This window comes from Natator depressus, chromosome 3 (assembly GCF_965152275.1).
Source record: "Natator depressus isolate rNatDep1 chromosome 3, rNatDep2.hap1, whole genome shotgun sequence".
Taxonomy (NCBI): Eukaryota; Metazoa; Chordata; order Testudines; family Cheloniidae; genus Natator; species Natator depressus.
Window position 1 is genome coordinate 149,785,837 of NC_134236.1, and position 23,813 is coordinate 149,809,649.

General features: G+C 48.6%; 1 protein-coding gene across 2 annotated transcripts in view; it reads left to right on the forward strand.

Moving 5' to 3' along the window:
* The first annotated feature begins 64 nt into the window (after nt 1-64).
* The window catches only part of TMEM63B (transmembrane protein 63B), a 90,027-nt gene continuing 66,278 nt past the window's right edge, over nt 65-23,813 (forward strand). Inside the window, exon 1 of one of the 2 annotated variants that reach the window (XM_074949062.1) lies at nt 65-257. The gene's annotated coding sequence lies outside the window, so the exon portion shown is untranslated. The remainder of the gene's footprint in view (nt 258-23,813) is intronic. The other variant, XM_074949063.1, reaches the window with a different exon arrangement.

A 23,813-nucleotide genomic window follows, 5' to 3' on the forward strand; every position in this document is an offset into this window, starting at 1 on the left:
AGCTCCTCCCACCACCGCCGCCACCTCCTCCTGCGCAGGGAGAGGCCACGCCCCCTCGCTCCTTGTCTCCTCCTCGCTCTTCCAGCTGAGCCAGGCGGAGGCTGGAGCAGGAGGTTTAGCTGGTGTGGGGCTGGGGTGCCTCCCGTGTGCGAGTGCGGTGCGGTGCCGTGCCGCCCTCCCTGCTTCGGAGGGGCCAGCTGGAGCCCTTGGGGAGTCCAGCAGAAGGAGTGGGGAGCCGGTCCGTGTCTGACACTGGGGTAAGTGAGCCGCCCGGCAGACACTGCATTGCAATGGCTCGTTCCTTTCCCCTCCCTCCGCCCCTCGCCTTTCTTCCCTTTGCAGCAGCAGCTCCAAGAACCTGTCTCCAAGGCCGCCTGGAAATGTGAATGTCTCCCTCTGTGTGTGCACCTCTCCCCGCCCGTGGGAACGGCTCTCTCCTTCCCCGCTCCAGGATCGGTTTCCAATAGATCCGTGGGGGTGCGTGTCGCTCAGCCTGCCTGCCCGCCTCCAGAACAATAGAAGCGGGATCGCTAGGGAGGTGGCTCCTGCAAATGCCCTGTTTGCCTCTTGTGTGATTTCCCCCGCCCCGCCCTTTGTGGAGCCCGGCAGCGGGCTCAGAGGCTAGGATACAGGGTATCCAGGGCTGCCCGCCGACACACGCTAGCCTCATCGCAATAAACACAATGACTCATTCACCATTTCTGTAGCGAATTTTTTTATTTATTTATTTTACCTGGCCCAGCTCTGTCTCCTTGCAGTTCCCTGACTCTCCCCCAATGTCAAAAGCAAATCGCCAAGGAGGAAACGTTGTATTTTCATGCTACTGACGCTGGATGTTAGGATTGATCCAGGTTTCACTGACAGGGTGTGTGTGTGTATCAAGATGGCAAGAGGAGGCTGAGTGCTTCTTTATTGTTCTCCCCTTTTGGTGGGGTGGGGTAGCGTGATGTGATGTTGGTTCACGGTGCTGCAGTCTCCTTCTCCCTGACGGAAGGTGTAGTTGAGGTGAGTTACTTCATGCTACAGTCCCACTCCAGAGCGGCTCTTCTTTGTAGATGGCTCTGCAGCAGCCCTTCAAACTGCAACAGTATTCCTGGGAGAGAGGCCTGGAAGATCCAGGCTCTGGAGGCAAAATCCACCATCATCCTCCTCAGTCAAAGGTGAATCCACCCTGCCTCCTCAGGGAACTAAAGGACTTCCTTGCTTCTGTCCAGTGGCTCATTGTCTGTCAATCAGTCTGATCCTTTTAATGGTGCCTGGCTGGACTGAAAGGCTCTGAGGCAATGTGAGTGCAGCTAACAAACAGCTGGGTCAGCTGGGATCTCTGTCAGAGACTGACTCCGAGGAACCGGAGATGCTTTCCTCTGTCTGGTTTGGACTCTATGGGGCAACTATTCTTCTCAGCCCAAGCAAGGGTGCAAGGAAATTATTTTATCTTAAGCTAGATTACACCTGCTAAACCCTTTATCTGCTGCATACTGACCTCAGCTATTTACTTGCTTACTTCTCCCCACCCCTTTCACTAGTGCTTCACCACCACCTCCTCCTGCTCCTCCTCCTCACTTTCTTCCGGGGTGTCTTTCTCCTGCTGCTCTGCTATAAATAAAAAGGTGTCTTAAAAGCAAAGGAGGCAACCAGCAGAGCTGGGGTGTGAATCCTGAGCTGCTGCCATTCCTGTTTGTTGTGACTTGAGAATTGTGCATTTTGACCTCCCTCCTTCCCTTAATGATAGCAACGTTGTCTAATTTTATTCCAAGTCATGGTGTGCTAATGTGGGTCATCATCTCATGGTGTTGACCTGCTCCCCTCCCCTCCCCAGGGATGAATTAGCTAATGTTGAGCCATGTACAGTACCAGATATGTGCACAGTATTATGTATTATTAAATGGCTTGGAGTTGAAACCCAGCTTTGTTCAGATTTGTCATTCTGGATGCAATTTATTCTTTTGACATAGTAAACAAAATACTAAAAGATTTGAATTTTTAGTGAGCAATAAAATAAAAGTATTTAGGGGACATCTCATGGCCCTTCTGACCGCACTGTATTGGAAAATCGCTTAATATTTTTAAAATGACATTTTTGATGCTGAATTATAACATAACTTACATGTGTATGGCCTTTTTGAAAGGTAAGGGGGAGCTGATGAAGACTCTGAGGGGCATGAATGGCACATCCAAGAGCCTTATGGGGCTCTTGAAACTTCGATGTGATTGGCTGGCAGTTTTCATACCGATGGCATTGGTTCTGAAGTTAGTGCTTTCTTAACAACAGTGTGTCTCCATCCCACTAACGGGCTGAACTGTACAAGAAGTGTTAGAGCTTTGGCTTAAATTGCCTCTTTGATTTTATTGCCATTAGCATTTAAAAATGTAAATCACATGGTATTCCCATTTATCTAAGTACCAGTCCCTTCTGTGTGGAGATTCTAACAGTCAAGTATGTATTATTCACTAGTTCTCTAGCTCCATTTAAACAGGAAAAATAATAAACATAACCCTGGCCTCAAAGAGCTTGTAATTTAAAGCCCTCGTTCTACAGTCAGATCCAAATTGGGATACCTTTGCACCTGCATGACATGCCATGGGTTACAGTTTCAGGACTATACTTAGTGGGGTTAGAATGCATAAATATGTATGTATGTAATCAGTGGAATCTTACTTTTGTAGCTGCAGAAATATTGTAACATAAAACCATATTCCTGATGAAAAGCTGATGCCTATAGCTATCCCATATGACCCCCCTCTCAATGATAAATTACACAAGTGACGGTCATAGCATCTTATCCTTTGCATTTAGCATGATGTAGATCCATATCACTTGGAGGGACCTAACCTGGTTGTGACTAGGGGGAGTATTTCATGCTGTCTAATGGAGTGATGATGTACCTATGCCCCTGACAGCTAGTAAAATGAAAAAGAGGTGGGTTGGACCATTTGTTGGTTGTGATAGTTGACATTTCCCTGCAGGAGGGCAAGGTGTCTGCTTCCCTTGAAGGAACAGCTGTCAGGCTTGGTCTCATTGGCTGGTGACCTCCTCCTAGTGACAGACAAAAGACCTGTACAGTGCAGTGTCCTTGCTGTCTCAGTACCCTAGACTTGAATGAAAGTGAGTGGGCTGAAGCTCAGCCCTGGTAGGACAGATGATGCTGGTGTGTCAGTAGTGTGGAGACTATAGTGAAAGTAGCTCTTGCCCCTTCACTGAGGGAGGTTTTCAGTCTGTGGGTGCTTTTGGGTCCCTGACTGACCACCATGGCTGCAGGATAAAAACACCTTTTTTCATGTATCTCTGTCTCTCTGAGTACTCTCCACAGTTATAGAATTGTAGGACTCGAAGGGACCTTGAGAGACCATCTAGTCCAGTTCCTTGCACTCATGGCAGGACTAAATATTATCTAGACCATCCATGACAGGTGATTGTCTAACCTGCTCTTAAAAATCTCCAATGAGAGAGATTCCACAACCTCCCTCAGCAATTTTTCAATGCTTAACCACCCTGACAGATAGGAAGTTTTTCCTAATGTCCAATCTAAACTGCCTTTGCTGCAACTTAAGCCCATTTCTTCTTGTCCTAGCCTCGGAGGTTAAGGAGAACAATTTTTCTCCCTCCTCCTTGTAACAACCTTTTATGTACTTGAAAATTATCATTACCCCTCTCAGTCTTCTCTTCTCCAGACTAAACAGCCCCAATTTTTCAACCTTTCCTCATAGGTCATGTTTCTCAATGTTTCATCATTTTTGTTGCTCTTCCCTGGACTTTTTGCAATTTGTCCACATCTTTCCTGAAATGTGGTGCCCAGAACTGGACACATTACTCCGTGCTGATACGGCCTCAACTGGAGTAGAGCGGAAGAATTACTTCTCACGTCTTGCTTACAACACTCCTGCTAATACGTCCCGTAATGATATTTGCTTTTTTGCAACAATGTTACCCTGTTGGCTCATATTTAGCTTGTGGTCCATTATGACCCCCAGATCCCTTTCCACAGTGCTCCTTCCTAGGCAGTCATTTCCCATTTTGTATGTGTGCAACTGATTGTTCCTTCCTAAGTGGAGTATTTTGCATTTGTCCTTACTGAATTTCATCCTATTTGCTTCAGACCATTTCTTCAGTTTGTCCAGATCACTTTGAATTTTAATCCTATCCTCCAAAGCACTTGAAATCCCTTCCAGCTTGGTATCGTCCTCAGACTTTATACATGTACTCTCTATGCCATTATCTAAATCATTGATGAAGATATTGAACAGAGCCAGATCCAGAACTGATCCCTGTGGGACACCCCCCCTCCCCCCTTCATATGCCCTTCCAGCTTGACTGTGAACCACTGGTAACTACTCTCTGGGAACGTTTTTCCAACCAGTTATGCATCAACCTATAATATCTCCATCTATAGTAGCATCCATTCCCTAGTTTGTCTATCCTTGCCTCTGGCTTTGTGGATGGGACTGTTCTACTATGCTGTGCATGGGGCTGGCCTCGAAAGGACCGGTTGCACAGAATGTGGCTGTATTAGCTAGAGGGGACATTACACCAGTTTCCCCGAATATGACATTGGCTTCCTCTTCCATTCCAAGTACAATTTGAGATGTTGATATTGCTCTATAAAGCTTGTGTGTGGAATGGGTCCTGGCCACCTGGGAGACCTGCCTCTCCCTACATGTAGCATTGTGACAACTGACAGCAGCTGGGGACAAGCCAAGATTGGGGTCAGGCAGATATGTAGAGGTAGGATAACAACAGGGGGAGGATAGGGGAGGGGAGGGGGAGGATAACAACACTTCTAGAGCCTCCAAGAGTCTTGAAGCACTTTGCAAAGGTAGTTAAGTATTATTCCTGTCTTTCAAGTGGGGAAACTGAGGCATGGGGGGTAAAGGACTTGCCCACTATTGTACACCAAGACAGAGCCAGGGCTAGGACTCACTCTGCTGTCCTTCAGTCCCCTGCTCCAACCACTAAGCCAGTGATACTCGGACAGAGGCTCACGAGCTGCAAGTGGCTCTTTAATGTGTCTCCTGTGGCTCTCTGCAGCATGATAGTAAAACACGGTGTGATTTAATTATTAACCAAACAAGATACTTTTACTATGTTATTAACCAACTATAGTTGTTAAAATAATAATACTTGGTCAGTCATTTTGCTGTAAGAATAATATATATAACAGAAATATTTCCCATTACACTATTTAAATATGAATATACAGTGTTATAGTAAATGAAACAATAAATTCACACTACTGTGGCTCTTATGGGTAATGTTGATCGCTAATTTGGCTCCTGACCCACTAAGATCTGAGTGTCACTGCATGTTGCTTCTTCCTACCCAAAAGCATGTCCACTGGGGGATGTAAATGCCACACAGAGAATCTGGAATATGACTGTGGGCAGCCCACAGTCCATTGCTGGTTACAGAGCTCCCAACTGAATGGAGGACAAGTAGTGAGGAATGTACTGGGGTCATATATGGGGGGGAAAGAGGAGCTTAGAGTGCCCGTTACACAGACCTGAAGCCCACTGCTGATATGTATGTCTGTGCCTAGGAAACACTGATCTAGATGTACAGTACATGCTGTACCAGGAACCCTTCCCTCCCTCCCTCCCCCCCCCACCCCCGTTCTGGTTGATGAGGCAGTCTATTTCACACCTTAATCTGGGTGGATGGTCATTGGCTGTTTGGGAGGAATGTCCATTTCCAGTAATAGCTCATAGTGACCAAGTGGTTTGTGTTAGTTCTGGTCCCCTTTAGGACAATGTATCCTGACTTCTGCAGATGCCTCACCCCATGACTGGAGAAAACCTTTGAGACTACATTGCAGGGATAAAGCCCATCTAGTCTAGCTACAGGTCACAGGGGGGGTTTAATCGCTTTTTATCCCTCTCTAATGTTTCAGAATCTGTGCAGAGAGCAAGCATTCAGCTAGTAAGTAACTCCAGGAGGACTCAGTGCAAACCAGAAATAGCAAAGCATTAAGGATATTACTTCTAATGACGGCAATTAGCTCGTGTCTTACCTAGAAAATGCCTTTTCCTCTCCAGAACCTTTTAGCCTGAAGAATATGCTCTTGTCACTGAGGGGAGGGAGTCTATTCTGCCTTAGCCATCCAGTTAGCACTGGTGGGAGTTATGTGGAAATGAAGCACCAAAGAGGGTAGGGGAGAGACCCCAGTGGGGGCTGGTGAGTAGATTGTGTTACGCAACGCTCTGTGTGTTTTGTTTGTGTTGTAGTAAGTAACCTTGGAAAGAACTGTGATTACAGGATTTTCTGAGTATTTTGGCTGTTAGCGCTGTAGTCAGGAGATCTCTCCTGGGCTTTGCACACTGGTACCTCTTCCCCTTTGACACAATATTGCCAACTTCAAACATCTAAAAATCATGAATCAGATACAAAAATCATGGGATTTTAAAAAAATGTTGGATTCTGAGCCTTCATGGGGTCCTCAGTTTAAGTTTCCCAGCTTTTCTCTGCAGCCATGAGACTAGAAGACTTTTACAAAAAGAGCGAGCTGAGATTCCCCCCTTAACACTTGCCTCCAGGAGCTGGGGCTTTAAGAAAAACACCAAATATCATGAGATTTGTGATTAAGCCCTAACATTGGCAGCACTGAGTTTTGTCCAGTGCTAATTATGCTTTCATGGAGCCAGGCTGAAGTGCCTCAGGCTGCAGGTAGCCTCATGGAATTCTCCCACAGACCATAGTGCTGCCTTCACCTTTGCTGAGATGCAGCCTGGGAAGAGTGCACATCACAGCATGCAGTGCTCAGTCTTCATCCAAACAGCCCGGATGGCACGTTGCATGCTGGGGCCCATATGTTATGTCTACGCTGCAAGGAAATTAACACCTGCAGCTGGCCCTTGTCCGCTGACTTGGGCTCATGGGGCTCCGGGGCTGTAAAATGGCAGTGTGAACATTGAGGCTTGGGGCTGGAGCCTGGTCTCTTGAACCCTGCAAGTGGGGAGGATCCCAGAGTCCAGCCTGAGCCCAAACAATATACACTGCAGTTTTAAAGCCCCACAAGCTCTGTAGATCCCTTTAGCCTCTGCGGGAGGCACCTCCATGTTAAAGCTAAGACCACTGGGATCTGCTCTGTTGGATGTAACCATGTCTGGCCCTGGGGCTTCTGTTTAATTACCAACCCCTGTTTAGCTACCAGCCTCTGTTTGGGAGCCCCTTCCCCCCACTGAGTTAATTGCAGGCAAGCAGTGCTTGTGGCTCCAAAAGCCAGTTTGCATATCAAAGGATCTGTGAGCTCTGGAATCTGATGCCTCCCCTCCCACACCATGGCTTACTGGAGTTTGGGGTAAATCTGCCCCCAGCTTTTTCTGGTTGGCAGTCCTGGGAGAGCACAACCCCCTGAACTGCATCTGTGGCCTTTAACAAATGTAAAGGAGTACTTGTGGCACCTTAGAGACTAACCAATTTATTTGAGCCTAAGCTTTCGTGAGCTACAGCTCACTTCATCGGACGCATACTGTGGAAACTGCAGAAGACATGTCTTCTGCAGTTTCCACAGTATGCGTCCGATGAAGTGAGCTATAGCTCATGAAAGCTTATGCTCAAATAAATTGGTTAGTCTCTAAGGTGCCACAAGTACTCCTTTTCTTTCTGCGAATACAGACTAACACGGCTGTTACTCTGAAACCTTTAACAAATGTGTTGTCAAAGCCTATCCACTGTAAAGCTGCCTTCCAAAACATGGGAACAAAACAGATGAGAGCAAATCTAAACATAAGTCCTTGGTGCCACCCCTTTAAGCAGGAAGAGTCGCTCCCTGGGATCCTGCTGCAGCCCTTTCCCCTAACTCATCTGGAAGCTGTGTCATTTGATTGCTAGCCCTTCAAGGCCTTGCATATTCCTGCCTGTGAAGTGCCTCGGGCAACATGGCATTAGACAAATAATAAACAGGCTGGCCAGAGGCCAGAATCTGCCCTACTTTTCCGCCTGGACCCGTGTAACTTTGTTCTTGTTTCAGCCCAAGAGCTTGGATGTTTTATTTTAAAATGTGTGCCAACCATGCCAGCCTGCATCTCTGTCCCTATGGTAACAAGCCCCAGCAAATACAGCCCTGGTTCCCTGTGCTGTCTTGACAGCAGTGAACGCCGCCGCGCCCCCCACCCCCGCCCTCCATTGTCCAGTTGTCCCAAATGATCCTGCTTGGCTCCGCGCTCACAAGCAGACCCTATAACAAACTGGTGTGCAGCCAAGCCCATTTTGTGAAGGATGGTTTGTTATTTCCTTGTTACCATCAGTTTGCTTAGCACTGCATGGTGCATACAAATCCAGGCAGTGTCTGCTCCAAAGAGCTTTGCTAAGGAAGCAAACTCCAGTGGTGAGCTTCTGACTGGGAAAAGGGAACTGGAAACTCTGATCAGGAGTGGGGAACTAAATGATGGGAAATCCCAAATCCAGCCAGTTTCTGATCTAGATTTCAGTGAGGCTGTTCACAGGACGCTGTTAGGACAGATGGCAGCTGGAATTTCTGAGGGCGCCTAGGAGGAGGCAGGAGGCTGGTGCTCCCAATGTGTGCAATGCAGGAGGTCTTCTTGCCCTTGGCCCACTCCTGTAATCTGCTGAATGGCATAGCCAGGGCAAGGAGAGAAAAGCACAAATAGGATCCAATTCTTGATGCATATTTTCTGCTCTGTATTTTCCACATGGCTTGCTGACCACAGGAAGGAAACTGAAGGCCTGTGGAAAGCTGGAAGTGAAAGGACAGGATTTCTACCCCCTGAACAGGCTCTGCAGAGTCCCAGATTGTGCATAATGGACTCGGAGGGCGGAAGGGGGAAGGTTGCAATTCTTAATGGTGCCACTGCACTTTCTGTGAGATGCCACGTGAAACTGAGCAGGTCTGGACAGTGCAGAGCTGGATCTCCTGCCTTCTGCGGTATCTGAAAGGCTTGTGGATGGGATGGGCAGCAGGAGGAATGCATTCCAGTGCAACGGCTGAATGGGCCCAACTGTCCCCACCTCGGAGAGCTCTGATCTGAGACAATGGAGATACCGCAGCTCAGGGAACTGGACTGGCTGATGGTGCATCTTCAAGAAAAGCTTTCCCTTTCAGGCTTGTGCACACTTGCAGGAAGGGGACCTGAAACTTCGCAGCAGTGTAGCGCTGAGTGTGAGTAGAAGCGCGAATGCGGTATAGAGGGCTTTACCAGGGGACAAGGTGCTAACTTTGCCCCATGGAGACATCCTTTTCCCCTCTAAAGAACGGGAGTGACTGAGTCAATTAAGCTTAGGGTTGCCAGGGGTTCAGTTTTCGACCAGAACGGCCAGTCGAAAAGGGACCCTGGTGGCTCCGGCTGGGGCTGTTAAAAGTCCAGTAAACAGCACGGCGGGGGCCCCAGGCTAAGGCAGGCTCCCTGCCTGCCCTGGCTTCACACAGCTCCCAGAAGCAGCCATCAGGTCCCTGCAGCACCTAGGCGCATGGACGGCCAGGGAAGCTCCACATGCTGCCCCCGCCCCGAGTGCCAGCTCCGCTGCTCCCATTGGTCATGGTTCGCGACCAATGGGAGCTGCGGAGGCGGCACCTGCAGGCGTGAGGGCAGCATGCGGCGCCTCCCTGGCTGCCCATGCACTAGGTGCCGCAGGGACCTGATGACCGCTTCCTGGGAACTGCGGTAAACACCGCTGGGACCCCGCACCCTGCCCAACACCCTGCCTCAGCCCTGAGCCCCCTCCTGCACCCCAAACCCCTCATCCCTGGCCGCACCCCAGAGCCCATACCCCCAGCCACAGTCCTGCCCCCCTTTCAACTTGTTCTTGTCCCACAGCTAGTCTGGGCATCCGCTACTTGTTTCAATGCAAATTAGCAGCAGGGAATCCATGACCCACAGTGTAAAGTGCAGAATTTTGTTCTCCATCCTGTAACGTACCATGTTAATTCCTCTCCGCTCCATAATTCCTCTTCACATGCACCCCATCATACAGCCTCACACAAACCTAGCAGTGGTGCTTGAAGATTTATTCCTGCCCTTCCCCAGATACGCAGAGATAGCCCTGCCTTCCTCCTTCCCCTTCTCCCCCCACCAACCTCTTTCTAATGTATGAATGAGTTTAGAGGAGCCTCACTTGTGAGTGTTAATACTTTAGGGGAAGGGGATGCTCTTCCTCAGGCACTGTGCATGGCCATGATCCCAAAGTCTTGTTGCATCAGCACCAGAGAACAGCCACTATTTATTTCTGAAAGCTCCAGGTACCAGAGCAGCTGCTCTATGATCATTCAATACAATGATCTCCATCAAGTCTCTTCTTCATGCTGTCCTCCCCTCTATTCTCCTCCTAGAGAAGTGACCTGTGTGGACCTCTCTGCTCCTGCACTGAGCCCTTGGATAGCGAAATTCATGTTCTCTGTCTGTTCAAGCTCAATGCTACTGATCTGATCTCTCCCTGAAACAACCACCCTCCACAGGCTAGCCCCACATGCTCTCGTATTGGATGTGCTCTGTTTGTTCCGTTTCAGCCTCTTCTTTTCCCCCTTGATTCCTCTGATTCTCTGTGATGTTTGAACCCCTCCTCTTCCCTGAAAGGAGTCTGCAGATGTGAGGATCTCTAGGGATCTTTTATTGGATGTGGAGGAGCTGGGAACTTACAGACTCTTTATCAGCCACGGTTCTGACTCGTGCTGAACAAAACAGCCCCACCATGATTGCAAGGGATCTGTGAATAGCTGCGTTCACCTGCCGTCCCAGTTGCAGGTTTGCTGGCTGTGCCAGCAGAGGGTGGACTGTGACTCACAAGCAATGTGGCACATGGTGGCCTGTCTGAGATGTGATCTCTGAAGACCATGTGTCCCAGCATGCAATACAGCCAGGCTGCTTGGATCGAGAGAGAGCATTGCATGCTGCACTCTAGTCTCTGATGACCAACTGTGTGTTGAGAAGGAAGGCAGCTCCAATTTGCTCATCTCCTGCTGCAGCTCCAGGTTGGGTGAAGTTTGAAAACTCCAATGCCAACAGAGGAGAGGGTCATGTGCTGAATTTGTTAATTAAATAGAGCTCTTTAGCAGTCACTGTCCTTGAATCACCCCAGCAGCCTCTCAAAGTCAGTGAGCAAAATAGGAACTCTGGGCTCATCACAGGACTCCCTTGCAGAGGGGAAACTCAGGTGGCAACAGGCCAATGTTTATTGCAGTGTGAAATAGTCACCAAGGAATTGTATTGATTGGCTGGGGCTAGAACCTGATGGAAACTCCCACTGAAATGTTACAACATCTGACTTTGGAAATCCTCCTGCTTTCGTCTCAGGCTATTTCACCAAAGGTGCAGGTATTTTCAGATCCCAAAGGGCTCTGCTGACTCTGACTCTGTCCACTGTATCTGGGCATCCGTTTGTCTGAAACTCATTGTCTCCTTCCATGCAAAGCTGTTGGACTATGGAGATTCAAAGGTGAGCTGAAGTTAGTGTAACTAACATCCGCCCCAGACACACACACCCCTCGCGCCGTGTGTAACTTATGCTTGTTGAGGATCTTTTGGACTCCCTAAGACTATGGCCTCAGTTACACACAGATTTGCATTGGTTTAGTTAAACTGGTGCAATCCCCTGTGTGGACATTCTTCTTTCTTATTAAGAGTGGTTTATTTAGAGTTTGCTTAGTCCCCAAAAGCCCTTCTCAAACTAAAATGAGCGTGTCCACACAGGGGATTGCACTGCTTAAACAATATTGGTGTAAATTCACCCCTTAAGCGAAACAAGTGACGAGCCCTAAGACCCACTTACTGACATGTAATTAATACATTGCTCCTGAGTCAAAGGGGAGTAAGCTGGTGAGACTCACGTGCCAAGGGGCCAGGACTGAGTTACATTCCTTCCTATACACCTAACAGCTTTGTGTGTGCGTATAAGACAATGAAGCCTGTGGGAACAAAGGCGGGGAGGGGGGATTTGCTTCCCCACGCTGAGCCCTTCTGAATCAGGGCTGGTTGGTCCTGCACAGGAAGTGGTACCCCACCGCCCAGAATGTAGCCCGGTTTCTGTAATCTGCTGGACACCTCCCCACTGGGCCCAATGTACTGGGGCACATGACTGAGCTCCTAGGCTAGCAGGCGGGGGGAGCATGTCCTGTAATTCCCCTCTCTGGTAGCCATTGAACTTCCTTGTTCTCACAGCAACAGGCAGCGAGAGGAGGGGGAAGAGCTATCAGTCAGGAAGTCCCTCCAGCTCCAGCAAGAGTCCCTCTGCTCTTCCTGAGGCAGCTGCCTCGCTGTCTGCTTCCCTCTCAGCCAAATGCCCTTGTCTGTTGCTACTGGTGAGTCATCAGATGGGAGATACAGGCATGGTGGCTCCTTCAATCGAGTCAGCTCTGCTGTCTATCCATCCAGAATTGTTCTGCAGCGTTCCCTCCTTTTACACACACCACTTCTCCATACCTCGCCATGTATGCAGCCCTGCCCATCTACATTCCATCTCTCTAGGTTTCTGTAGTGTGCCCATCTCCCAGATGCCATGGAGAGCAGTCAACACAGATCCCAGTACTGCACATACCACCTTCCCAACACACACCAAGCTAGTCTTCTAGATCACTGGTGAAGTCAGATGAAACCAAATTTAACGCAGATTCCTGCAACCCCCGCTAGACCACACTCCTCAATTCTGTATCTCGTCATTTAAAGCTCCCCTTTGTTTAGGGTCCAGTTTCTAGTGTATGCAACAGATTTCCTACTCAAGCCTGTTTGAATTAATATTGAGAGTGAGAGCTGTTGAAACACTGCCACAAATGCTCTACTAAACTCCATCTATATTACAGGTACAACTTTCCCTTTGTCCACGAACACTTTAATACTATTCAAAATAAAACGTGATCCCGTTTGTCTGGCAAGATCGATCATTAATAAATCCATGCTGCTTGTTGCTCATGGTGTGCTGTAGTATCGAGGCATGTTTCATTATCCTCTGTGGGAAGGGAGGGGATTTACGAAGTCCAGTTAGGCTCTTGACTTCTGTTTTGAAAGTCAGTAGGAGTTGGGTATGTATTTATACTTCTGAAATCCCCCCCCCCCTTCCCCCAGTGGTTAATTGTTTCTTTCTTTCCTTTGAATCTTTGTTCCATTATTTTAGTGGGAATAGAATTTTGACGTTTGGGCAATAACTGCAAAGATCATTCTTGTGTCCTTTTTGGAAGATCAGTTTGCCAGGAGGTATCAGACGTAATTGTCAGGGGTAGAGTGAGTGTGTCCAAAGGGAGCGTCTCATGAAATAGCAATGTGGATCTCTCCAAGCACAGTGATAACAAATTAATCCTATGATCGCGTCAGGATAAAGCAGGGGTGTCCTTGAACCAGCTTTGCAACTCAGAAGATATCTGAATAGAATCCTAGAAAAGAAGGGATCTTGAGAGGTCATTTACTCCACACAGACACCTCCTTATCCCCATCACATGCTGAGGCAGAATCAACTATACCTAAATCCTAGACTGTTCCTGATAGGTGTTTGCTAACCTGTTCTTTAAAATGCCCAAAGAAGGGGATTCTGCAACCTCCCTTAGTAACCTAGTCCAGTGCTTAACTACCCTTTTAGTTAGAAAGTTTCTCCTAATATCTAACCTACATCTCCCTTGCTCCAGTTTAAGCCTATTACTACTTGTTCTGCCTTCAGGGGGCATGGAGGACAATTGATCACTGTCCTCTTCATAACAGCCCTTGACTTATTTGAAGATTGTTCTTAGGTCCCCCCCTCAGTCCTCTTCTCAAGACTAAACATGCCCAGTTTCTTTAGCTTTTCCTCCTAGATCAAGTTTTCTAAACCTTTTATCATTTTTGATGCTCTCCCTTGGACTCTCTCCAATTTGTCCACATCTTTCTTGAAGTGTGGCACCCAGAACTGGGCACAATATTCCAGCTGAAGCCTCACCAGTGCTGAGTAGAGCAGGACAGTTATCTCCCATGTCTTACAAGTGACCTTCCCATTAATACATCCCAGAATACTAGCCTTTTTTGCAACTGCATCTCACTGTTGACTCTCATATTCAATTTGTGATCCACTATAACCCCCAGATCTCTTTAGCAGCACTACCACCTAACCAGTTTTTCTCCATTTTGTATTTTTTGCATTTGATCCTTTCCTTCCTAATTACTTTTCACTTGTCTTTATTGAATTTCATCTTGTTGATTTTTAGATCAGGTCTCAAATTTGTCCAGGTCATTTTGAGTTCTAATCCTGTCCTCCAAAGTACTTGCAACCTCTCCTAGGTTGGAGTGACGCACAAATTTTATAAGCATACTCTCCACTCCATTACCTTAGTCATTAATAAAAATATTGTATAGTACAGACCCAGAATAGAGCTGTAGGATCCCACTAAGATACATTTCCCCCCCCCCCCCGCCCCCAGTTTGACAGCAGACCACTGATAACTATTCTTTGAATATGGCCTTTCAACAAGTTGTGGACCCACCTTCTAGTACTTTCATCTAGACCAGATTTCCCTAGTTTGCTTATGAGAATGTGTAAGAAACCTTACTAACATCAAGTTCTATCCCATCTACTGCTTCTCCTCTCTGTGCACTAGGCCAGTAATGCTGTCAAAGAAATAGATTAGGTTGGTTTGGCATGATTTGTTCTTGATACATCCATGTCGGCCAATACTTATTACCCTATTATCCTTTAGATGCTTACAAATTGATTGTTTAATAATTTGTTCTAGCATCTTTCCAGGTATTAAAGTTAGTCTGACTGGCTTATAATTCCCCAGATCCTCTGTGTTCCCATAATCGCTAATGGTTCGGAGATTGCTTCAGCTAGTTCCCCTGAAGTACCTTAGGGTGACCTTCATTAGGTCCTGCTGACTCGAATACATTTAACTTATCCAAATATTCTTTAACCTGTTCTTCCCCTATTCTGGCTTGTGTTGCTTGCCCCGGTTGTTAATGTTAATTGTGACCAGATGCTTAAATACCATGAACTTTTTTAGTGAAGAGTAGACTGAAGCAAAATGTACATTGAACACTTCAGCCTTCTTCATGTCATCTGTTGTTAGCTCCCCTTCCCCACTAAGTAGAGGACCTACACTTTCCTTTGTCTTTCTTTTGCTCCTAATGTATTTATAGAACCTCTTCTTACTGCCATATTTGTACCTTGCTAGGTGTAACTCACTATGCATTATCTGACATTTAAATTAGGTTGTGTCTAGAGGCCTCAACTAGGTTTGGGCCCCATTTGCTTGGCATTGTACAAACTGTATAGTGAATGACCGTCCCTGCTGTACAGCTTACAGTTTAAAAGGCAAGACGCTACAGGTGGCTGAGACAAAGAAGTGAGATAGTGTGGGATGGCAGGTGAATGCAGCTGTTCACAGATCCCTGGCAGTTACGGCAGCGCTGCCTTGTTTAGCAGTGCACAAGCCAGACTGGGTCTGGTAAAGATGGGTTACCAAAAATGGTAGGATATGTGCAGTTCTATGGAGGCTGTTTTAAAGATCTCTAGGAAAGGCTGCTCCATAGGTATAAAAGGAGGATTGGAAGTGCACTGTTATCGATGGAGAAGTAATACAATTTTATAGGCAGCTCAATATCTTTTCTGTGTTCTGCAAAATGCCATGCATGTTTTGTATGCAGTGTAATCTATGCAGTGTTGCAGTTGGGAAAAGGGATAGCGGAATTAACTGGGTTGGTTTTATACCCATCTATGTAATCAGTGGTGGTGATGATCATCTAATAATCATCATCTAATAATAAAGAAAAGGAATGTTGCCCTGGATGAATGTAAACATGTGCTGGAAACACCCAGACTTGGTTGACCCAGCTCAAAAATCCACACTACTCATAGTAACACCAGCTTAACCTTTGGTGTAGATAGCGCTAGGTGGACAGAAGGATTCTTTTGTCTACCGCCGCTTGGAGAGGTGGATTCACCCCTCCCATCGGCATTAACAGTCCCCCAAATAGCTATAATTACCTCCCACGCAACCCTAGTGTTTCAGAGCAACCTGACCTTGTACATCCCTAGCTGCTGTTCACGGATTATTTATAGAGTGCAGATTGCTCCTGATGACTTCTCCCTGCCTACCTGTTTTATAAAAGCTGGATTTTTTTTTTTTTTTTCATGGTGAGCTGTACCGGGTTGAATCCAGAACTGATCTCTTATTACCCCTTTATGTTGGGACAAGTAAGGATTTGATTTAGTTTTGGAGCAGACAGGGGAAGTTTCACTGCAGTTCTCCCACTCAAACACACGTGCACATACCCTGTACCTGATGTTAGCCTCCCCTAGAGGCATGTACGCAAGTGTACAGCTTGCGTACACCTGCATTGTTATCCTCCACCTTTGTATGATCACAGAACTGCTGTCCCCGTGGGCTAGGAACGAGTTCCCATGCCAAGAAGCAATTTTTAGTGCATGAAATTCACCCCTTTGCAGAGGGCCACCACAGGATCTATGCTTCACTTGGTTGTACAGTGCTGGGCCGCTACATGGGGTCAATCTTATCCACTATGAATTAACTGCTGGTTGGGTTTGAAGTGAGTTTGGGAGGTTTTGCTTGGTATTTTTCCCCCTCCCTTACAAATGGCGTTTCAGAGCCATCTGCTGCCAGCATTTGTTCTGCAGAATTCCCCCCCACCCCTGAGTAATCCCAGCAGGAGAGAAGCCCAGGACTGAGACCCCCTACACTAACGGCACTGTTGACAGGGCATTTATGGCTAGAGAAGCAGTTGGCCCCTTCTTACTCAACATCTCTGCACCTCACAGGCCTTTGAGTCACAGCCGCTTGCTTTGCTGACACAAACAGGTTTTACTCCTGGGGAGCCGGTACAGCTGTGGGAGAGCAAGCCCGACTCTTTTGCCTGGTAAAGCAGCAGCAAGATGTGCCAGCAAGGTGGAGGAGATGTTGCTGAGAAATAACAAAGGTAGCACTTCCATGAGGTGTGTCAGTTGCTTTCCTGATTCTAAGCGTACTTTGCACCTGACTTATTTGAATGAACTGTTAAACATCACATACAGTCCCAAATAAGAATGAAATATGACGCAAAGGCCATGTACATACAGCTCCCATTGACTTTAGTGGATTTTGGTTTGGGCTCATCATGTGTCTGAATTCCACTCACCATGAATAGTTCTTCCCTCATCATGAGGGGAGAAATATGCCCATGCAGCCTGCATTGCAGAAGAAGTATCCCTATTATTCGTGTATCCTCAGCCAGCTGCCAGTTCTTTGCCCTGATCGCACTGTGAAGGTACTTCCCACGCCCTCCCCTCCCACGGAGCCGATCAAATAGTTGTTTATGAAGTTGGTGTGTTGTCATCCTGCGTGGATCTGCTTGGGTCTCCTAAGTGAATAATGCAGCTAGTAGAACTCATAGAGTTGAATGGGAAGCCCCTCTGTGACTTCCTGTCTGTCTGTCTCTTAACTAGGGGTGTGGGGGAGAGAGGAAGAGGAGGGAGGCAGCAGCAGGAAAGAAGAGGAGGTGGTGTCGGAGCGCAGACTGATGAGGATTCTTAATTGGCCATCTCAAGCAAATTCCTATTGGGCAAAGTCGCTTCCTGCAGCACTCTAGCTGTCTTGCTACAAGTGGGTGACATCTACCATTCTAGTAGAAGCTGACCTATTAGGAAGGCTATAGGAATACCTGGGGGAGGGATCTGGGGGGAGCCAGGCAGTATATACTGTAGCTCAGCGTGTTACAATAAAGGTTCATTTCCCACAGGCTATCTCATGTGTAGGGCAGGACTTTGTTGCTTTTGAGTGAGATCTGCTTCTCAGCCACATTAGCGCCGCAAGGAAAATTTACAGTCCCCAAAACAGTCAAGCTAGCTTCCCACAGACACATCCGTGTGTGTGTGTGTGTTTGCACATGCGCCAACCCATTCAAGCTACCACTTAAATTCACTTAGGCTATGGCTACACAGCGGCACCGATGCAGCTGTGCCACTGTAGTGCTTCTAGTGCAGACGCTCTCCCGCCAACACAGCACTGTCCACACAGCGCTTAAGTCAGTGTAACCTACGTCGCACAGGGGGGTGGCTTATTGTCACCCTTGAGTGACATAAGTTGTATCGACCTGAGATGTAGTGGAGCCGTAGCGTCGGTAGGGAATAATGCTCACCTCAGGGCTTGAAAACGCTACTTGCCAACTTCCCCTAGCGAGTGAAAGTCTGGGTGGGGAGTACCTAAGCTAAGCATTTGTCTCTTCAAAAACTTTCAGTCCTCATGGTTATAAAGAAAACGTTCCAAAGGTGCCATGTTGCCTGCAGACAGGCCATTCCAGAGTCTCCCTGCTGTCAGAGCTAAACCTCTGGGGCAACAGCAGGAAGTACACTCTGGCCAGTTTCACGGTCGTCATTCTGAATCTTTCAGGCTGCTGTGAAACTGATCGGAATCATGTTCATTGTAATGCTGCAGCTTGTCAAGCTCTGAGCAGCAGCAGAGGCAGGAGCTATTCATAAGGCAGGAGGATCCAAAAATGTGGAGGGTGGGAGAGGATAGGGCCTGGTCTACACCTGCAAATTAGATCAACCTAGTTACAGTGCTCAGGATTGTGAAAAATTGCACACCCTGTGCGATGTAGTTTGGTCCATCTAACCTCCTCACTGTAGATGCAGGTAGGTCCAGGGAAGACTTCTTCCATCAGCCTTGCTACCATCTCTCAGAGAGGTGGATTAGCCACAGCAATGGAAAAACCCCTTCCGTAGATGTTGTGGCATAGGCACTTTCTGCAGCAAGAGCTACCGCACTGTAGTGTAGACACACCCTTCGACTATCAGACTTCCCACTCATGGCATCCGGGAGCATAGGCAGCAGAGACAAGCCTCATTCCCACCACTTGCAGAGCTGTCGGGACACTTTAGGACAGGTTCCTGGTGATTTGTCATGCCCTGGTTTACCACAGTCTGCAATAATAACCCTTTGTCTGTCTTTAGTGGAAGGATGGCTCACGGGCTAGGGCACTAGCATAGATCTTGGAGACCAGGGTTCAACTCCCTGCTCTGCCACAGACTTCCTGTGTGACCTTGGGGATGTCACTTCACTGTGCCTCAGCTCCCCATCTGTATAATGGGGATAATAGCACTGCCCTATCTCACGGGGATGGTGTGAAGATAAATGCATTAAAAGACTGGGAAGCGCTTTGATATCTGCTGATGAAACCTGCTATTATCGTTATTTAGCACCTTCCATCTGAGAATCACAGGGTGTTCTACTAACACGTTAACCTCATAACACCCCTGGGAGGGGGGCTAAATATCATCCCTATTTGACAGATTGGGAAACTGAGGAACAGAGAGGGGGCAGTGATTTGCCCAAGGTCACACAGTGAGTCATTGGCAGGATTAGAAATAGAACCACTGACTCTCCTGAGTTCATTTGCCACAAACCCATACTGCTTACTCACTGAACTCTAAACCCATGTGATCTAAGCCCTAGAGATACCGCTGTCACTTCCATAGTGAACCTGAGCTGTTGCAGGAACAGAGACTAGTAGCATGTGTGTGCGTGTGAATAAATAGCCATGGGTTTGTATGCTGAATAGGGAATTCCGCAAAGCGATACCCAGAATTGTGTGGGGCTTGTGGGTTTTGACTGTCCCATTCGGTAGCCCTACAAACATCGATGACTTAACATTTTAGGATTTCTGAGGGTGGGAGGAGGTGAGTGGATGAGTATGTGAATGTGGGGGTGAGAGAATGACTCGACTGCACAGGGCAGGTGGGGCGGAGGGGAAGGACATGTATGAAAACAGTCAGGATGCCTTTCATCAAGAGGAGCTGCAAATTGAAGCCCTGGGGAAGCTAACTGGGAGTGAGGATTAAATGGAGGGCCGCTCTGCGAGGGCTTGAGCTGCTCCGGGGCAATGAGGTTCTTCCCGCTCCCCAAGGTGAGAGAGAACATTGGGCTCAATGTGGAGAGCTGGGGATCAATTTCTAGAGGCAGCCTCTCGGCTTGGAGCTTGCTCCTGTTCTCTCAAGGTGTGTGCTCTGCTCTGCTCGTTGTTCGCACAGCACATAGGGAAGTGAAGGTTATTTGGGGGCTGAAAATCCAGTCAGGTCCTTTGTCTGTTTTATATGCTGTGTTCTCCCTTCACTGTGTCTTCCCCCATGCCGTCCTCTAACCCTTGTCCTGAGCAGACTGGAGTCGTTTGGAACAAGAATGTATATCTTTAACATGGGCTCCCCAGCCAGGGCCCTGTGCTCCACGCTCATCCCTGAGCAAACTTTCAACCCACTTACAAGGCCTTCTAATGGAGTCGCTCGCCCCACTGTCATGGCGCCTGCAGGCAGAGGTATGAGGCCCAGAAATTGATTTGAACTATCCCGCTTAGAAGCATGTCCTCTTTCTTGCAAGGATTCTGAGCCAGCAGCCTAACAACATGGGGGGAAATGAATCTGGGAAGCACAGAGGGGGAACGGAGCCAGGGGATCCATTACAGAATAATAACAGAGTGGAACATTTCTGGCTGTTGTCAAGCAGGAAGGCATTAGCTTTCGCTAAGAGGAACAGCTAAGTGCAGGGTCGTAAAGATGGGCCCAGCATGACTGGACCATGGGACTTGTCCAAGGGAGAGTGAGCAGATAATCAGATGGTCTGGGAAGAGCCAGGAGTAAGCCTTGATGAGTTCACCTGGATGGCCTTTGAGGCTGTGATCTAGGCATCCAGCTCAAAAACCCTGTGTGCTCTGAAACACGAGGGACCACTTCCAAGCACCCAGCATGGCACTAAGCTCAGGGCCCTGAGGGTATGTCTACACTGCAATAAAACACCTGCGGCTGACCCACATTGGCTGGCTTGGGCTTGCAGAGCTCAGGCTGCGGGGCTGTACATCTGCAGTGTAGACATTCAGGCTCGGGCAGGAGCCTGGGCTCTGGGACCCTCCCCCATTGAGAAGATGGCTTGGGCCCGCTGACATGGGCCAGCCGCTGCTGTTTAATTGCAGTGTAGATGTACCCCTAGAAACCAGAGTCAGTCCCCAAACTAAGCTGACTGGAGTTGTGGGGAGGTGTCTCGTGGGGGCTGCAGAGATCAGTGTTGAGTCTGTTCTTATTTAACTTTTCATGTAGAATTTTCATCTCCAAAGCACTGTAGGCACCAAAATGAACGCTCGCCGCCTCCTGAAAGGCAGGAATGATAAGTGGTGTTCTCTTGCTCTTAGAGGTAGGGAAATTGATCCACAAAGAGGTTAAGGGCCTGGCTTTCGGAAGTGCTGAGCACCCACAGCTCCAGATGAGATCAATGGGAGCGGCAGGTGATTAGCACCTCTGAAAAATCAGTCCCCACGTGACTTGCCCAAGGTGCCACAGTGCTTCAGTGGCAGACGGATTCAGCAGTTCCTGGCTCCCAGTGCTGTGCCTTGACCTGGAGGCCACTGTGCTTTTCTTTCAAGCTAGAGATCTGGGAGGCAGTAAATGTCTATTAAAGGAGCAGCTGATCCTCAATTAGGAGGAGCTTGGAACACTGCTGATGACGGACACTATTGTGTAATGGGACGGGGAGCCGCGTGCCCCAGTGCACAGAGCTGCAGCTTGGCTGGTAATGCCAGGAGGTGATGCTCCATCTCTTTGTGGTTCTGGTGCAGGCACCCATGGGATAACACTAAGCGCAGTATCCCAGGCTGGAGAGGCGCTAACTTCTCTCTGTTCAGCCCTAGTGAGATCATTTCTGGGCCCCTAGAGCGAGAAAAATGCCAGGTGTAGAATGTGGGAGGGAGTTAGAAGAAGGGTGATAAAGGCTCTGCTCCTCGGGAGGAAAGAACTGAGTGCAAACAGTTTGGCTTGATGCCAGCTGTGCCCAAGGGGCAGTGGGTTTGTTTAGAGGCCCAGGAAGGCAGAACTAGGAGTAATGGAATAAAACCGAGCGGAAGGAAGTGTAGGCTGGATGCCTGTAGCATTCCTAATGCTGACATCTCGGCATCTGTGTAGCAGTCTGAGCCGGAAACTGAATGGAGGAATAGACTAAGTAGCCCTCCTACCCTGGGCCTAGGGGGGTATTTGCTAGAAGGATGAAACAGGTGTCTCTGATTCTACCCCTCACATCCACATACCCTACCTCTCATGATGCAGACACCAGGGCTGGATCTGGCTCACTGTAGTTTGTCCCACTTGACTTCACTGAAGTCTCACTCCAGTGGATTTACTCACACCAGGCCTGCGCCTGGCTCAAGGCATTCACCAGCGGGGCTGCAATGCTCTGCCCCTGTGCCATCCAGGAGTGGCAGCCAACCACTCGCTGCTGTGCCCACTGGTCTTTGGAGGGCTGGTGGAGCGCAGCCTTGTTTCTGTGCTCTGGGATTCCTTGGGATGCCGGTGGGATGACGTAAAAGAGGGCAGGCTGCCAGGGATGAAATTCCATCCCTTCTGCTTGTTCACAGGTCTGTGGCAAGATTAAAGTGACAGGAATAGAGCATAAACAAGCCAGCAGGCTGGAGATGGTGTTGCCCTCACCCCTGGATCCTTGTACTTCTCCATTTCAGACTGTGGCGGACTATATATAACCCAGGAGCTGGTTGGAGGGGGATGGGCTCGCCTTGTGGACTCTGGCCCTGCTGATATCTGGACTTGTCTCTCTCACAAACTGGCCTGTTCGGGGTGTACAGCTCCCTACTCGCTTGGCTTAATGTGGCCAGGGAACAGCAGCAGTGATCTGATTGCAATCAGAGGAATGTTCCCTCCAACATTTCAATGATGTCCATCCAAACCCCATGTTATGCGGCCTGGACCAGGGCAGCATTTCCTGCCCCGTTACTGCTGGTCACCTTGGTGTGCAAGTGTTGAGGCACTCACCTGTGTCACCTTTTGCTCCTTGAGCCATCCAGAGAGCTCATGGGGGAGGCGAAGGAGCTGAGTGATGCTGCTGAATGAATCAGACAGGAGCAGAAAGGAGAGAGCTTGGGGCATGGCCCAGCACATGGGTTCTCAGCCTGGGGGCTGAAAGCCTCCCCTGCTTCCCTTTCCTTATTACCACGTGGGACGGGGATCTCCGCTAGCTCTTGCTTAGCGTGGGTGTCATCTTGGTATGGAATAGCAGCTCATGGTATGGAAAATAACCCCTTGGAATAGCGCTTAGCACAGAAGGCTGCGAGTCAAGATACCTGGGATGCCTTTGCTGTGCCTTAGACTCTTCATCTCTAAGGGGGGGGGTACTGCCACATGAGGGGGGTGATGCTTCACTAAGGGTCGGAGGGCCCCACAAGGCACTCGGAGAGAGAGGACGCGCTAGAGAGAGACAAAGCATTTGTTCTGTTGGCACATGCATGGCTCAGGAGCTGGCCATGCTAGGAAAGGCAGGTAGCCGGCTAGAAGCTCCTGGGGCGTGGGGGCTAAGTTGTAGTTTTAGCAGCTTTTTGGAGTCCGGCAGTGGCTTTCTAACAGGATTTATTGTCCGAAAGTTCCTGAACCCGAGGAGCTCTGGCACTGAATCCTCCCGCTCCTGGGCAGACAGCGTCATCGGTGTCTTCCAGGCTCTGCTCCTAGCAGGGAGTGTTTGGTGTGTGAGAAATCGGATTGGTTCCTCCAAGCTGAGGGCAGGACACGGAGGAAAAGCTGAGCAGCAAAAACTCTGTTTGGAGAAGACTGGACTGACCTGAGTGAGCGCAGGGGACACTGCCCTGCCAGCTCATCCCCATTCCTTCACCCTCCCCCACCAGCAGTAAAAGGCAAAGCGCCTTCATAAGAGATTCTCGGTTTACCTCTTGCTTGCAGGGTATATTTTTCTGCTCTGTTATTGGAAACCCAGATAAAGATGTCAGGAAGCTGCTTTTCTGTTGCATAGTAATGAAGTCCTTGTTGACGCTGGGTATCTGCAGGTATCCTCTTCTAGAGAGGATGCAGACAGCTTTTCTGATTATTGCAGCTGTTGGGTAGAATGATCAGACATGGCTCAAAACACCACGGGACC